The 16,646-nt window shown below is 43.7% G+C and overlaps 2 long non-coding RNA genes across 2 annotated transcripts; both read left to right on the top strand.

Moving 5' to 3' along the window:
* The first annotated feature begins 9,030 nt into the window (after positions 1-9,030).
* On the top strand, positions 9,031-11,010 carry LOC308472069. The gene is made up of 2 exons (XR_013983294.1): positions 9,031-9,350; positions 9,476-11,010. It is a non-coding gene; the product is annotated as an uncharacterized lncRNA (long non-coding RNA).
* Positions 11,011-12,161: 1,151 nt separating this feature from the next.
* On the top strand, positions 12,162-14,402 carry LOC308472070. The gene is made up of 2 exons (XR_013983295.1): positions 12,162-12,507; positions 13,212-14,402. It is a non-coding gene; the product is annotated as an uncharacterized lncRNA (long non-coding RNA).
* Positions 14,403-16,646: the final 2,244 nt, after the last annotated feature.

A 16,646-nucleotide genomic window follows, 5' to 3' on the forward strand; every position in this document is an offset into this window, starting at 1 on the left:
GGGACAGAAAATAGTTTAAAGATTCTGTCCCGCAACTAGTGAAGTGTGTGAGTGTGTGTTGTACAAAAATCACAACGTGGGGAAAACTGTGAAGCCAGCCAATGCCTCTACATAGCTCCATCCTTATTTCAGATATTGCCATATATCAATATATTCCAATATTTAGCAGTTTGCTACTCCCTGTTGCAGGGAGTAACATGTATGATGGTATGTTTGGGGCTTTCCTCCATCTCCACTTTGCAGGATTCCTCTGGAATGCCAAAATCTTCTGCATGGCTTTTTTAAAAATTGCCCAAATACTCTAATGCAAGGAGTTGCAGTGACAATGCAGTGAGATTCTACTCAGAGTAAGCCTATTGGAATGAATGGGATTGAATTAGTTATGTTCTTTAGTTTCTGCTTTTTATCTGGATAATACCTAATTAGGGGTAGGGATTGGTTTGGTTTCTTTCTGTTCTGGGTTTTATTAAATATTTTGTTGTGTTGTTGTTGAAATTCCACAAATTGCACATCAGGATTCGTTACATAGTAAGTTCCCCCCCCCCCTTTTCTATTATCTGCTTCCCATCCCATTTCCTAAGATGTTTTTTTTTTCTTTTGCACCCTTAGCTGCAACTTATCTTCCCTCTTTTATATCAGAACTCTAATGCTCTATTAGAATTAAAAGAGGGGGAAACCCAGCCGGATGGGCAGGGTCTAACTAAATTATTATTATTGTTGTTTTATTTATGTGTGTGTGTTTTTATCTTGTATAAAAGATTAAAACACAAAAAAACAGAGTTGAAGCAAGAAGGCATCTTCAAATATTAAATAAATGCAAGCAGTGAATTGCCAGGACTTGGAAGCCCCCTGGTGATGAATTCACTCTTTCCACCCACCCACCCCCCTTAAAAAATGTGCATGGAATGAATGAGCTGGCATTCAAATCTATTCTTTAAAAAAGCATATTTTCTATTATTATTGGTTCCATTCTGACAAATATTGGGTCCATTCTCCCACTTCTGCCCCCTCTTGATTCCCTCATTTCTGGGGGTTGGACTAGATGTCCCATGGGGTCCCTTCCAACTCTTCCGTTCTACAATTCTCTCGCATACAATTCTGACAACCGCTTCAGGTGAACCTGAACAAACAACACTGACACCAAACCCTACATATAGTAAGTAAAATAGAAAAAATCGCCACCCACCCCCACCCCCACTCCCACCCATCTTTCCCCCCCTCCACCTCTTTCCCCTTTTCTTCCTAATGTCTCAACAAATGAAAATGATTTGTAAATGTGTTACATGGGGGGGGGGGGACACGAGAGAGAATTGCATTCTTTTGTAAATCAACAAAATCTTTAATAAATAAATAAATACTAGTCATAAAAAAGAGGCCTCCTCACCTGAAGGACATCAAAGCCCATCTGAAGTCCCAAACAAAACTATCAGATCCTGATCCACGCAGATCCATCCGTGTATGGAGCGATCTGTGTGGATCTGCATCTGATAGTTTACCACTCCCTGTTGTAGGGAATCACATGTATAATTGTATGTTTGGGGACATCAGGTGGGCTTTGATGTCCTTCAGGTGAGCTTTGGGGTGTATGGCTTTCCTCCATCTCCTCTTCACAGGATTCCTCTGGAATGACAAAATCTTCCGCATGGCTTTCCTCCATCTCAACTGTGGATTTCTCTTCAATTACGAGATCCAGCAGAGAACCACACTTTCCACAAGTAGTTAGACTCTCGCTTTTTGCCGCGCTTCTTGGGGTAATCAGCCTTACGGTTGCTATTTGACATTTATCTGTTGTCGTGGTCTTGATGCAAAATCTCTCAATCCCAACCAATGCTGCACTCAGCAGCTGGAAACCTGCAGCGATATAGCCTAGATAAATAGAAGGTCCAATATGCTGCTCGCTGGGAATTTGAGGCAATTCAAAAGCTTCTGGGAAGACAATTTTCCCATTATGTAAGACGGCAGACATGTTCCATATCACGGAAATCAGGACGAGTATCCCTGCAACTAAGTTCAGGAGAGCTGCAAGCCTAAAAAAGGTTAACACAAAATTCTTATGTTTTCTGGGCTTGAACACATTATACAAGGCAAATGACTGTAATCCTAGGGCTGTTGAATTCATAATGGAAGCTAATGCCATTAAATCCTGTGCAATAAAAATTTCCCTCGGGAGGCTTGGATGTTGCTCATTGAGATCTTCGCAATGCCAAAAAGAGTTTCCGTCGTTAGAAGGGTCTTTCCAAAAGCAGACCTGCCAGATTCCAATCCAGATGTTTCCAGAGCCAATCCCCTTGATGTTTTCCACACGCCACACTCTCCAGTTGACAACGGCTGTTGAGGCAATGCACATAATCCAGGCCACAATATCCACCAGGAATGCAGATATCTGGAGGCCGGAAACTAAACTCAGCCACCTGACCACCAGGGAGCCTTCTTTCACCCGCACGGGGGGTTTGGAGGGGAGGGGAGCAGGGGAGACCTTGGCAGACATCCTGGAAACAAAAGAGAAGACAGGATGCAGTGAGAGAGGGAATAACAAGCATGTCTAGTCATTGAAGGACATCCTCCCTCCTGCATTCTCCCTTCTATGCACAGAAAGAAGCAGCAAAAGAAAGAGTTCCCCTGCTCTCTTTCACCCCCTGGTTAGGTAGAGACATCTGATCCACACATACTTTCTTCCAGCAAACTGCTACTGATTTAATATACTCTTGCACTGTTCCTGAGAAAATGGCCAGAACCTCAGCAACCTGTTGTGGATGGGAGCTGCTCATGATTCGCTGTTCTGCTATCTGCTACTGCAAGCATAAACACAGCTATGGCATAGTGCGGAATGTTTAATCCATAAACTTACGTGAAATGCCTTCCTCAGCTAGAGTCTAGCGTGCCAGGAACAGCGCAGGTATTTGCTAGGTGCTCCTGAGCCTCAAGAAGACTGAGCTGTTGGCCACTGAGCTGACGTTCGCCTGAGCAGCCGGCCAGCCACAGCAGCAACTGCTCTGCAGAATTCTTTGGTCAGTTACAGTTACAGTTAGAATCCTGACAACAACACAAATCATAACTCCAAGGTACTGGTCATTTGGAACATCAGGAAAGTGGAAAATGGGAGGGAACTCAGTTCCCTTCTTTCCCAATGCAGAGTGTCTATTCCAGGACATTGTGCAGTTAAAACACGTTCTTCCTGAAGTCAGATTCAGAGCAGTTCCAGCAGTAAAAATGGTGATACAGTATGTGTATCTCAGTACAGATTTGTTTGATGGTCCTGAATGCATTTCATAAAGGATCTCCATGTACAAGAAAGGCTAATAGCACGAGGCCCTGAACAATAAGAATTGCCTTGGCAAAATTATTGAAGACTCCTTACAAACCTCTCATTCTTCTTCCCCATCACATCTTGTTTGGACATTATAGTAAGGGAGAAGATCTAAGCTCTTTTCCTTTGCACTGGGATTACATGAAATTTGTGCCATGGGACCCCATCACTCACACCAATACGGGCAACACCATTTTCAGAACCTAGGTGCCCATGATTTAAAATCACTTTCCTAAGACACTTCAGTCAAAATATTTGTGTTGCTTGCTTCCTGTTCCTTTCTGTGTTGATGCTCCGAATGTGAGCTGCTCAGCTGCATGCAGTTTCCACTGAAGTGTGTGTGTGTGTGATTAACATTTGGCCAAGCAATGGGCCTAAATCCATTTATTTCACCTGAAATAACTTTGGGAGCCAGCCTTTAAAAATCTAAAGTAGATATCAAATTCATAGGAATTAAAAGCTGTCATCTTTTTGACTATTTGAAACATCTTAGAACATACACAAATGTTAATGTTTGAAGGAAGGCAGCAAATGGAGCATTGGAGCCATCCATTCATTTCAGGAGTTGTGACCATTGATAAGATGAAGCACTTTCACATCACATGGCAGTGTGCAGTGCTTTTAAAAAGGTAAAGGTAAAGGGCCCCTGATAGTTAAGTCCAGTCACGGCTCTGGGGTTGCGCCACTCATTGGCTTTACTGGCCGAGGGAGCTGACATTGGTCCGCAGACAATTTTTCCGGGTCATGTGGCCAGCAAGACTAAGCCGCTTCTGGCAAAACCAGAGCAGCGCACAGAAACGCCGTTTACCGTCCTGCCAGAGCGGTACCTGTTTATCTACTTGCACTTTGACATGGTTTGGAACTGCTAGGTTGGCAGGAGCAGGGACCGAGCAATGGGAGCTCACCCCGTCAAAGACGCAAGTCCAGTTCTGTATCTGCATGACATCATCCACACCCAAATGCTCTTCCATTCTGTTTCCCCCACTTAATCCAGATACACCATCTCCATTGAAAAGTCTGCTCAGTGACACCCATCCAATAGAAAAGTGATGACCGTCTTCATGCAGATACACTTCCGTGCAGGGGTTTGGCCGACAAGTTCTTCCCGAGTGGGGGGATGTTTTCAGGGGCTCTTTGCTTTTCCCTGCCTCCCCTTTCATCCTCACCTGAGGAGATCTTGGCCATTCTCTTGACAGGGACCTCCATTCTCAGGCCGGATTTCTGTTTTCCTTCATTCCTCCTTCTCCCGGTGTGGTTCACTGAGCAAATAAGAGAGAGGAGGTTTCATGCAAGTCAAGGTGTGCAATGGATCTTCAGGGCATTTGGAAGGAAGAAAAGGTTCAGGAACAAGCGACGCAGCAGCCCCCCAAGCGTAAAAACACATTTGAACATATCGCTCATGAGATTCGGCCCCCCCCCCTTAGGATATAAATGCAGAACATCCTGTGCTCCTATTAATATACAAAGTGGGGTATTTCATATGATAAGAACAGAGGAAGCTGCCTTATACGGAGCCAGACCAATTTTGGGAAAGTGCTACATGGGCAAGTCCACCGATTGGCTACCAATGAGAACATAGCAAAAGACAAAATGGCTGCCATATGGTGTGGTATGAAATAAATTTGCCTGGCTGTGGGGCCTGAAGGCCGCACCCTGCAAGACCCCTTTCCACGTGGCCTAGGCCCAGACTCGCTAGCCCCACAAAAGAGGCTCCTCATGAGGCCAGAGGAACATGGCCTGGCTGTGGGGCATGATCCGAAACCTCCAGTCCCAGTCCACTGCTCTAACCACTAAACCACACTGCCCCCCATTGCAGTCTATAACAGCCTGGAGGGCCACAGATGCCCCATATTCTCTGGCTCTGAGATTGCCCAAAGTTTCCTTTCTCTCCCTTGCTGTGCAAAAAGAAAAATGCCCATGACAAAATGTGACATTTTTGGTTCTTTGGAGAGAGTTCTGCTTCCCCCCCCCCTCTCTCTCTTCATTTAAAGGAGTCTCATCCCTTTTCCCACCCAACTTCCTCTTGCACCCCCCCCCCAGCTTCAAGATTTCCATGAAGAACTAACTAACCAACCAACCAACCAACCAACCAACCCATAATTGGAAATTACGAGATTAAGGAGATAATTTATTTTTATATAATGAAAACAGATGGGAGGATAAGTTAATTGCGCAAGGCAAGAATATATAGGATGGCAAAAATCAAAAGAAACAAAGATTATGATTTGGGTTCTTAAAATAACAACAACACATGCCTCCTCAGTGGATTTCAGAACAAATATGTCTCTCTTTTTAAAAATTACCCAAACACTATAATGCAAGGAGTTGTAGTGATAGGCTTCGGCCTTTCCTGTCTAGCTTGACTCTCCTCAGCTTTGATGCAAAGTGTTTTTTTCTGAGGGCTAATATTACCAGACTTTTGTCCTCCAGCTCTACAATTAAAACTTTTGTGGCCAAATTTTCCACATCCCCAGCGTTGAACTTCTTTGGGATTTGTATAATTTGTTTTCCACCCTTTCTCCTCAGTGAGACTGGTGTTGGCTTGGGCCTTGTCATTTTGCCCTTTTGACAATGGCCTACTTCCCTTGTCTTTCTCTGAAGAGGGGTTTCCCTTTGCTTGTTGGAATTTATTTCTGTTAGTCCCCCACACTTTCCCGCCAAAACTTGGTTCATTGAACCTATGGTCCCTTATTTCATTTATTTGGTCAGCTAAGTTAGTGGCTTCTTGAAGTGATTTGAGGGTGTCTTTCCTTTATAAGATATTTTAATTGGTCGTTTATTGTTTCATAAAATTGTTCCAGAGCAAACACTTCTCTGATTTTTGGAACAGAGTCTGCCCTCTCCTGTTCTAACCATTTTGTGAGGTAGTTTGAGATTTTTGCCCCAAGCTGAGCAGATGTCTCCTCCCTCACTTTAGTCAAACTTCTAAATTTCTTTCTCAGTTGTTCTGAGGTAATCCCAAACCTGGTGTATATTAGTTGCTTAAATATATCAACATCTTTAAAATAGTTCTCCGACATTTGGGCATAAATTGGTGCTAATGACCCACTGATCCTGGCTCTAAGGATCGTCATCTTATCCTCATCTTTCACTTGAAAGTCTTGATAAGCTCTTTCAAATGATATAATGAAAGCCTCAGGGCAAACTTTTTCCTTAAACTCAGGAAAACGCTTTAAATCTACCTTCACTTGAGTTGGACTACTGGTGTTATTACTATTATTTTGATTCTCCGTAGCTGCCAATTCCAGTTTCCTCATCTCCAACTGAAATTGCATTCTTTCTAATTCTGTGCAGATTTAATCTTTTCCAATTCCAATCTATATTCTTGTTCTAACTTCCGCTTCAGAGAATTTTGGACCTCCTGCCTCAGGTTGAATATTAGTTATATTTTCTAAACTCTGCTCTTCCCTCTGAGGATTTCCATTCTCCTCTCCTTCAGAGCTTTCATAAATTGTTTCCCTCACAGGGTTTCTTATCTTTTTGGGTGACATATTGTGTGAGTGAGAACTATCAATAAATTAACAAATAAGAGAAATTTCCTCTCAGTTCTGTTTCTTCTGGCTAGGCTTCTCTCAAGACTCTGGTCCCAAAGTTCTGCTATGGGTTTTCTCTCTAACCCTTCAAGCTCTCCTTCCTCTGACCAGGAGCCGAAACCCTCTACCAGAACACACTTTGAGCTCTCTTTCTCTTTGTTATCTTGGCTTTGAGGCTTATCTTGGGTACCTCACAACTACACCCCCGGGCTAGGTAATCCCTTCACAGATTTACCCTTGACCCTCCAGTTGTATTGTTTTTCCCACCGAATCCCACCACTTGCCTACCACTTCTGTGGTGACAGGTAGGGATGTTATTCCACCACAGGTACGGTTGTGATCCCACCTACGGTTGTTATCCCACCACTGCGATCACACAGGGCCCCCGGACGTTTGACGGTCTATTGACCCTGTGCCACCACTGTGATTGCTTTCTTTTTTTGCAAATGCTTTTTATTCAGTTTTTTCATAAACAAAATAAAACAATATTTTAGTCATCCTTTTATGTCATCTTATTTACACTGCGTATATACACGCCCAGACTTCCTTCCTTCCCAGCTGCGGTTTTCTTAATATAGATCTTCTCTTACAGATTCTTATTCACTTCTATACGCATCACAGGATTTATGTTAACCCTGCTGTAGTTTTTAAACTTCTACAGTTAATTCTTATGTATGCCACAAATTTACCCCATTCTTCTTCAAACTTTGTCCCTTTTTGGTGCCGGATTTTATACGTCATTTTCGCTAATTCTGTGTATTCAAAAAATTTAGCCTGCCATTCCATAACCGTTGGGGTCTCCTGTGACTTCCACTTTTGAGCTACAAGGATCCTAGCTGCTACTGGAGCATATTGGAATAATTTGTGATCCTCCTTTTTTACTTCCTCCCCTATTATCCCTAATAAAAAAGCCTCCAGTTTTTTCGGGAATGTATACTTAAAAAGTTTCTTCAGTTCATTATATATAAAGTCCCAATTTTTTTTCATCTTTTCACACTCCCACCACATGTGGCCACCAGGGTGATTGCTTTCTTGGCTGCCACCACCCCGTTTCTCACGGGGACACACGGAGTCCAGACAGTTGCTAACATTAACAAATAATCAAGTTTATTTTTAAATGCAGGAACAAGCGTACGGTTTCCGTTTATTTTTCTCTTCTCAGTTTCTTAATTTTAGTTCCTAACAACTCCAAACTGATTATTCCAACTATCTATCTGACTCTCCCTAACAATTCCTCTCACTCTCTCACAATACAACTTGACCAACCCACTGCCTATTCCTCCCTCTTCCTTCTCCAACTCCCAAACCTCAACTGACTTTCAAAACTTTTACTCCCCCCTTGCATTCTCACTGGCCAATCACATGACACCCATTTTTACCCTTTCCTTATGACCCATCCTAGGAGGCAAATGCCACAGCCATACACCCCAAAGCTCACCTGAAGGACATCAAAGCCCACCTGATGTCCCCAAACATATGATTATACATGTGATTCCTTTCAACCGTAAAGACTAAACTGATAGTTTTGTTTTGGGACTTCAGATGGGATTTGATGTCCTTCAGGTGACGAGGCCTCTTTTTTTATGACTAGTATTTATTTGTTTATTAAAGATTTTGTTGATTTACAAAAGTGTGCAATGTCTCTCTCTTGTGTGTCCCCCCCCCCCCCATGTAACACATTTACAAATCATTTTCATTTGTTGAGACATTAGGAAGAAAAGGGGAAAGAGGTGGAGGGGAAAAGATGGGTGGGGTGGGGTTGGGTGGCGATTTTTATATTTTTCTTCCTATATGTAGGGTTTGGTGTCAGCGTTGTTTGTGCAAGTTCTTTGCTGTTTGCTTGTGTTCCTTTGGTGGTGAGAGAGGTTGGGGTTGGCCTAGGGTGTGGTTATTCATTTGTAGTTGGCTGTGGTGGTCTTTGTTTTCATGTGTGAGTGGGGTGGGTGGGTGTTTTGGATCAGCAACAAATCTACTTATTCCAAGACCTCCCTTAAAGCAGTTGTGGATCACCATGAAGAAGGTGCCACCACCCAGAAGGCCTCTGCCTGGTTCCCTGTAACTTGGCTTCTCGCAGGCGTCTCCTACGTTTTTCCTTCTAGCGCCTGCTGAAAACCTTTGATTTCACCCCCAGAGGCGCACTCCATTGCCTCTCGAAAGAGATGCCCACAACTTCCCAGGGAACTGGGAATTGTAGGCGAAAGAATTGTAGAACGGAAGAGTTGGAAGGGACCCCATGGGTCATCTAGTCCAACCCCCAGGAATGAGGGAATCAAGAAGGGTCAGAAGTGAGAGAATGGACCCAATATTTGTCAGAATGGACCCAATAATAATAGGAAATATGCTTTTTTAAAGAATAGATTTGAATGCCAGCTCATTCATTCCATGCACATTTTTGAAAGGGGGGTGGGTGGGTGGAAAGAGTGAATTCATCACCAGGGGGCTTCCAAGTCCTGGCAATTCACTCATTGCATTTATTTAATATTTGAAGATTCCTTCTTGCTTCAACTTTGGTTTTGGGGAGTTTAATTTTTTACACAAGATAAAAACAGAAATAAATAAGACAACCATAATGATTTAGTTAGACCCTGCCCATCCGGCTGGGTTTCCCCCTCTTTTAATTCTAATAGAGCATTAGTGTTCTGATATAAAAGAGGGAAGATAAGTTGCAGCTAAGGGTGGAAAAGAAAAAAAACATCCTAGGAAATGGGATGGGAAGCAGATAATAGAAAAGGGGGGGAAACTTACTATGTAACGAATCCTGATGTGCAATTTGTGGAATTTCAACAACAACAACAACAACAACAACAACAACACAACAAAATATTTAATAAAATCCAGAACAGAAAGAAACCAAACCAATCCCTACCCCTAATTAGGCATTATCCAGGTAAAAAGCAAAAACTAAAGGACACAACTAATTCAAACCCATTCATTCCAATAGGCTTACTCTGAGTAGAATCTCACTGCATTGTCACCAGAACTCCTTGCATTACAGTGTTTGGGTAATTTTAAAAAAGAGAGACACATTTGTTCTGAAATCCACTGAGGAGGCATGTGTTGTTATTTTAAGAACCCAACTCATATTCTTTGTTTCTTTTAATTTTTGCCATCCTATATATTCTTGCCTTGCGCAATTCACTTATCCTCCCGTCTATTTTCATTATATAAAAATAAATAATCTCCTTAATCTCGTAAATTCCAATTATGGTTGGTTGGTTAGTTAGTTAGTTCTTCATGGAAATTTTGAAGCTGTGTGCAGGAGGAAGTTGGGTGGGAAAAGGAATTAGGCTCCTTCAAATGAAGAGAGAGAGAGAGAGAGAGAGAGAGAGAGAAGCAGAACTGTCTCCAAAGAACCAAAAATGTCACTTTTGTCATGGGCATTTTTCTTTTTGCACAACAAGGGATAGAAAGGAAACTTTGGGCAATCTCAGAGCCAGAGAATATGGGGCATCTGTGGCCCTCCAGGCTGTTATAGACTGCAATGGGGGGCAGTGTTTGTTTAGTGGTTAGAGCAGTGGACTGGGACTGGAGGTTTCGAATCATGCCCCACAGCCAGGCCATGTTCCTCTGGCCTCATGAGGGGCCTCTTTTGTAGGGCTAGCGAGTCTGGGCCTAGGCCACGTGGAAAGGGTCTTGCAGGGTGCGGCCTTCAGGCCCCACAGCCAGGCAAATTTATTTCATACCACACCATATGGCAGCCATTTTGTCTTTTGCTATGTTCTCACTGGTAGCCAATCGGTGGACTTGCCCATGTAGCACTTTCCCAAAATTGGTCTGGCTCCGTATAAGGCAGCTTCCTCTGTTCTTATCATATGAAATACCCCACTTTGTATATTAATAGGAGCACAGGATGTTCTGCATTTATATCCTGCGGGGGGGGGGGGGATCTCATGAGCGATATGTTCAAATGTGTTTTTACGCTTGGGGGGCTGCTGCGTCGCTTTTCCTGAACCTTTTCTTCCTTCTAAATGCCCTGAAGATCCATTGCACACATTGACTTGCATGAAACCTCCTCTCTCTTATTTGCTCAGTGAACCACACCGGGAGAAGGAGGAATGAAGGAAAACAGAAATCCGGCCTGAGAACGGAGGTCCCTGTCAAGAGAATGGCCAAGATCTCCTCAGGTGAGGATGAAAGGGGAGGCAGGGAAAAGCAAAGAGCCCCTGAAAACATCCCCCCACTCGGGAAGAACTTGTCGGCCAAACCCCTGCACGGAAGTGTATCTGCATGAAGACGGTCAGCACTTTTCTATTGGATGGGTGTCACTGAGCAGACTTTTCAATGGAGATGGTGTATCCGGATTAAGTGGGGGAAACAGAATGGGAGAGCATTTGGGTGTGGATGATGTCATGCAGATACAGAACTGGACTTGCGTCTTTGACGGGGTGAGCTCCCATTGCTCGGTCCCAGCTCCTGCCAACCTAGCAGTTCCAAGTGCAAGTAGATAAATAGGTACCGCTCCGGCAGGACGGTAAACGGCGTTTCTGTGCGCTGCTCTGGTTTTGCCATAAGCGGCTTAGTCTTGCTGGCCACATGACCCGGAAAAACTGTCGGCGGACCAACATCGGCTGCCTCGGCCAGTAAAGCCAGATGAGTGGCACCCCCCCCCCCAGAGTTGCCTGTGACTGGACTTAAGTGTCAGGGGTCCTTTACCTTTACCTTTTTAAAAGCACTGCACACTGCCATGCGATGTGAAAGTGCTTCATCTTATCAATGGTCACAACTCCTGAAATGAATGGATGGCTCCAATGCTCCATTTGCTGCCTTCCTTCAAACATTAGCATTTGTGTATGTTCTAAGATGTTTCAAATAGTCAAAAAGATGACAGCTTTTAATTCCTCTGAATTTGATATCTCCTTTAGATTTTTAAAGGCTGGCTCCCAAAGTTATTTACGCCTATTGCTTGGCCGAATGTTAATCACACACACACACTTCAGTGGAAACTGCATGCAGCTGAGCAGCTCACATTCGGAGCATCAACACAGAAAGAAACAGAAAGAAAGCCACACAAATATTTTGAGGGAAGAGTCTTAGGAAAGCCATTTTAAATCACGGACACCTAGGTTCTGAAAATGGTATTGCCTGTATTGGTGTGAGGGATGGGGTCCCATGGCACACATTCCATGTGGTCCCAGTGCAAAGGAAAAGAGCTAAGATCTTCTCCCTTACTATAATGTCCAAACAAGATGTGATGGGGAAGAAGAATGAGAGGTTTGTAAGGAGTCTTCAATAATTTTGCCAAGGAAATTCTTATGGCTCATGCTATTAGCCTTTCTTGTACATGGAGATCCATTATGAAATGCATTCAGGCCCATCAAATCTGTACTGAGATACACATACTGTATCACCATTTTTACTGCTGGAACTGCTCTGAATCTGACTTCAGGAAGAACGCGTTTTAACTGCACAGTGTCCTGGAATAGACACTCTGTTTTGGGAAAGAAGGGAACTGAGTTCCCTCCCATTTTCCACTTCCTGATGTTCCAAATGACCAGTACCCTGGAGTTATGATTTGTGTTGTTGTCAGGATTCTAACTGGACTGTAACTGACCTAAGAATTCTGCAGAGCAGTTGCTGCTGTGGCTGGCTGGCTGCTCAGGCGAACGTCAGCTCAAATACCTGCGCTGTTCCTGGCACGCTAGACTGTAGCTGAGGAAGGCATTTCACGTAAGTTTATGGATTAAACATTCCTCACTATGCCATCAGCTGTGTTTATGCTCAGTGGAAAAAGATAGGTGCAGTAAAGGTAAAGGGACCCCTGACCATTAGGTCCAGTTGTGACCGACTCTGGGGTTGCGGTGCTCATCTCGCTTTATTGGCCGAGGGAGCCAGCATACAGCTTCCGGGTCATTATTAAGCCGCTTCTGGCAAACCAGAGCAGCGCACAGAAACGCTGTTTGCCTTCCCGTCGGAGAGGTACCTATTTATCTACTTGCACTTTGACGTGCTTTTGAACTGCTAGGTTGGCAGGAGCAGGGACCGAACAACGTGAGGTCACCCCGTCACGGGGATTCGAACCGCCAGCCTTCTGATCCGCAAGTCCTAGGCTCTGTGGTTTAACCCACAAAACAGCAAAATCATGAGCAGCTTCCCATCCACAAGAGGTTGCTGAGGTTCTGGCCATTTTCACAGGAACAATGCAACAGTAGATTAAATCAGTAGCAGTGTGCTGGAAGAAAGTCTGAGTGTCGGCTTCTCTGGATCAGATGTCTCTACCTAACCAGGGGGTGGGAGAGAGCAGGGGAACTCTTTCTTTTGCTGCTTCTTTCTGTGCATGGAAGGAAGAATGCAGGAGGAAGGATGTCCTTCAATGACTAGACATGCTTGTTATTCCCTCTCTCACTGCATCTTGTCTTCTCTTTTGTTTCCAGGATGTCTGCCAATGTCTTCCTGGGTCCCCTCCTGGCCAAACCCCCCCTGCGGGTGAAAGAAGGCTCCCTAGTGGTCAGGTGGCTGAGATTCGTGTCCTGCCTCCAATTATCCGCATTCCTAATGGATATTTTGGCCTTGCCGATGTGCATTGTGTCAACACTCAGTGTCAACTGGAGAGTGTGGCGTGTGGAAAACGTCAAGGGAATCGGCTCTGGAAACATCTGGATTGGAATCTGGGATGCCTGCTTTTGGAAAGACCCTTCTAACGACGGCAACTCTTATTACCATTGTGAAGATCTCAGTGAGCAATATCCAACCCTCCCGAGGGAAATTTTTATTGCTCAGGACTTAATGGTCTTAGCTGCCGTTATGAATTCAGCGGCCATAGTACTACAGTCATTTGCCCTTTACAATGTGCTGGAGCCCGGAAAACACAAGGATTTTCTCTTAACCTTTTTTGGGCTTGGAGCTCTGCTGAACTTATCTGCAGGAATACTCGTCCTGATTTCTGTGGTATGGAACATGTCTGCTGTCTTACAAAATGGGGAAATTGACTTCCCCGAAACTTTTGAATTGCCTCAAATTCCCAGCGAGCAGCATATTGGACCTTCTATTTATCTAGGCTATATCGCTGCGGGTTTCCAGCTGCTGAGTGCAGCATTGGTTGGGATGGAGAGATGTTGCATCAGGACCACCACAACAGATACATCTCTAATAGAAACTGTAGTGGTGATTACCCCAGGAAGTGCAGTGAATAGCGAGAGTCTAACTACTTGTTCGAAGTGTGGTTCTTTGCTAGATCTGGTAATTCAAGAGAAATCCTCCACAGTGGAGATGGAGGAAAGCTGTGCAAGTGATCTTGTCATTCCTGAGGAATCCTGTGCAGTAGAGATGGAGGAAAGCCGTACGCCCCAAAGCTCACCTGAAGGACATCAAAGTCCACCTGAAGTCCCAAAACATACTATTATACATGTTATACCCTACAACAGGGAGTCGTAAATTATCAGATCCAGATCAACGCAGATCGCTCCATACACGGATGGATCTGCGTGGATCAGGATATGATAGTTTTGTTTTGGGACTTCAGGTGGGCTTTGATGTCCTTCAGGTGAGGAGGCCTCTTTTTTATGACTAGTAGTTATTTATTTATTTATTTATTTATTTATTAAAGATTTTGTTGATTTACAAAAGTGTGCAATGTCTCTCTTTCATGTTTTTTTCCCCATGTAACATTTTTATAAATCATTTTCATTTGTTGAGACATTAGGAAGAAAAGGGGAAATAGGTGGAGGGGGGGAACGATGGGTGGGGGTGGTGATGAATAATGCAATGAATGGACATTGCTGGAAATGTGATAGACCTTAAGGAATCTTCTTCCATTTATGGTGCACTTGTGAAAAGACCAAAAAGTTTTGGAGAAAAGTTCATTTCGAAATGAAAAAATGTAAAAAAACCCCTAAATTTGCATTGGACCCCAAAACTATGCTGTTGGGAATGACTCCTTCAGCTACTGTATTGTGAAATCGTCAGTGGAACTATTTAGTTATATGACCATAGCAGTTAGAGTGGTGTTGGCTAACATAAGGAAATCTGACATATGTCCTGAAATAGATGCATGGAAAGAGAAACTATCAGAATATGCAGTAATGGCAAAACTCGCCAATTTAGTAAATTATTGACTCATCTTTATCATTTGTATACAACTTAACAGAAGTGTAAGAAAATGAATATCTGTATGGATTTGTATAATAGACCTTAGTTACAAAAATATTTCCTGTTTAAAAATAGAAGCTTTTTGTGTATATGATAAAGAAAGAAATATATAGTAGAAGAAATCTTGTCTGTCTGATCTAGGAATGAAATCATATTTTCAAATAATTCTTGCTTTAGATTTTTGTAATCATATATGGTATTTCTCCAATAGCAAACTACTTAGAATTGGAAATAATATTTAGTACACTAATCTTTGTTTAACTCTTGATAAATGTCAGCTTGCTGAGTTATTTTGTACCATTGTGATTCAATGTTATATTTGCGCTCAACAAGGGAAACTCACATGACCTGAAGGGGTTACTGTGCAATGCTAGGTCAATGATTCATAAGACCACTGCCATCCATGACTTGATTGTGGATGGAGGACTTGTCCTGGTATGTGTAACAGAGACTTGGTTGGATGAAGCAGATGGGCCTGTCCTTGCTGCTGCTTGTCCACCAGGTTTCTCTTACACACAGCAACCCAGGTCATGTGGGTGGGTGGGTGTGGTGTTTGCAGTGATTTTTAGGAAGTCACTAGCTTGCATCAGGCGTCCTACTGGGAAAACCCAGTTCTCTGAGTGCATGTTCTGGAAGTTGGGCAATAGGGGCAGTACAGGATTCCTTTTGGTGTACTGACCTCCCCGCTGCACCAAGGATTCCCTGCCCGAGCTGCTTCAGGTTATGGCGGATGTTCTCCTGGAGATACCTAGTTTGGTTGTCCTAGGGGATTTTAACATCCATGCCCAGTGATGACCTAACTGTGATTTACTGTGAAGGAAACTGCAAGGACTGGTACCACTGCTTTCGCATAGGCATTGATTCAAAAGATCTTCCAGAGGTTTTCATGCGTCCAGACTGTCAATCCACTGTGGCCAAATAGATTTTGAAACTGCGAACTGTCATATTCCACAGGTTGGTATAATACAGCAAAATCCAAACATATAGTTTTCATCATCATGGCAGGGATGGTCCTTTTCCATAGAATTCTTATTCATGGAGTTGGTTTTTATATCCTGCTTTTCTCTACTTGAAGGCGTCTCAAAGTGGCTAAAAATCTCCTTTCCCTTCCACCCCCACAACAGACACCTTGTGAGATAGGTGGGGCTGAGAGGGTTCAGAGAGAAGTGTGACTGGCCCAAGGTCACCCAGCAGCTGCATGTGGAGGAGCGGGGAAGCAAACCTAGCTCAACAGATTAGAGTCCACCGCTCTTAACCACTACCCCACAGAAACGTATCTCTTAAAACTCTGGAGCAAGCTGTTCAGTTCAGCCTCATAGTGATACTGATTTGCGGAGGGAAGGTTGGTGATGAGCAAGATCTGTTCCCATTTCCCAACACAGAGACCACAGAGCAGTTTCTGTTGGGGGCTGAACCTGCAGAGTGTTTCTGTTCAGAATTTCCGTGGCAGAAATCGGCTGAGTGCCTTTATAAACATCCAGCTTCTCAAATCGAACCCCATCCTGAATCTTTCAGGTGTAGCTGTTGGAGGTGGAGGGCAGAGAAGGTGCTAGTCCTTACCTCCCTCCTGCCAGCCCCATGATCAGTTGCCCAATGGGCTGAATTTCAGGGCTTTTGCATGTAAAGGGCAAGCTTGTTCTTTACTTGTTTAGACTCTTAAAACTTGGGAAGAGATATTTGGCTCCATGATCAAAATGACCAAAAGGGTCAGCTTCTAGAGG

This window comes from Podarcis pityusensis (assembly GCF_964106645.2).
Source record: "Podarcis pityusensis genome assembly, chromosome: 2".
NCBI lineage: Eukaryota > Metazoa > Chordata > Lepidosauria > Squamata > Lacertidae > Podarcis > Podarcis pityusensis.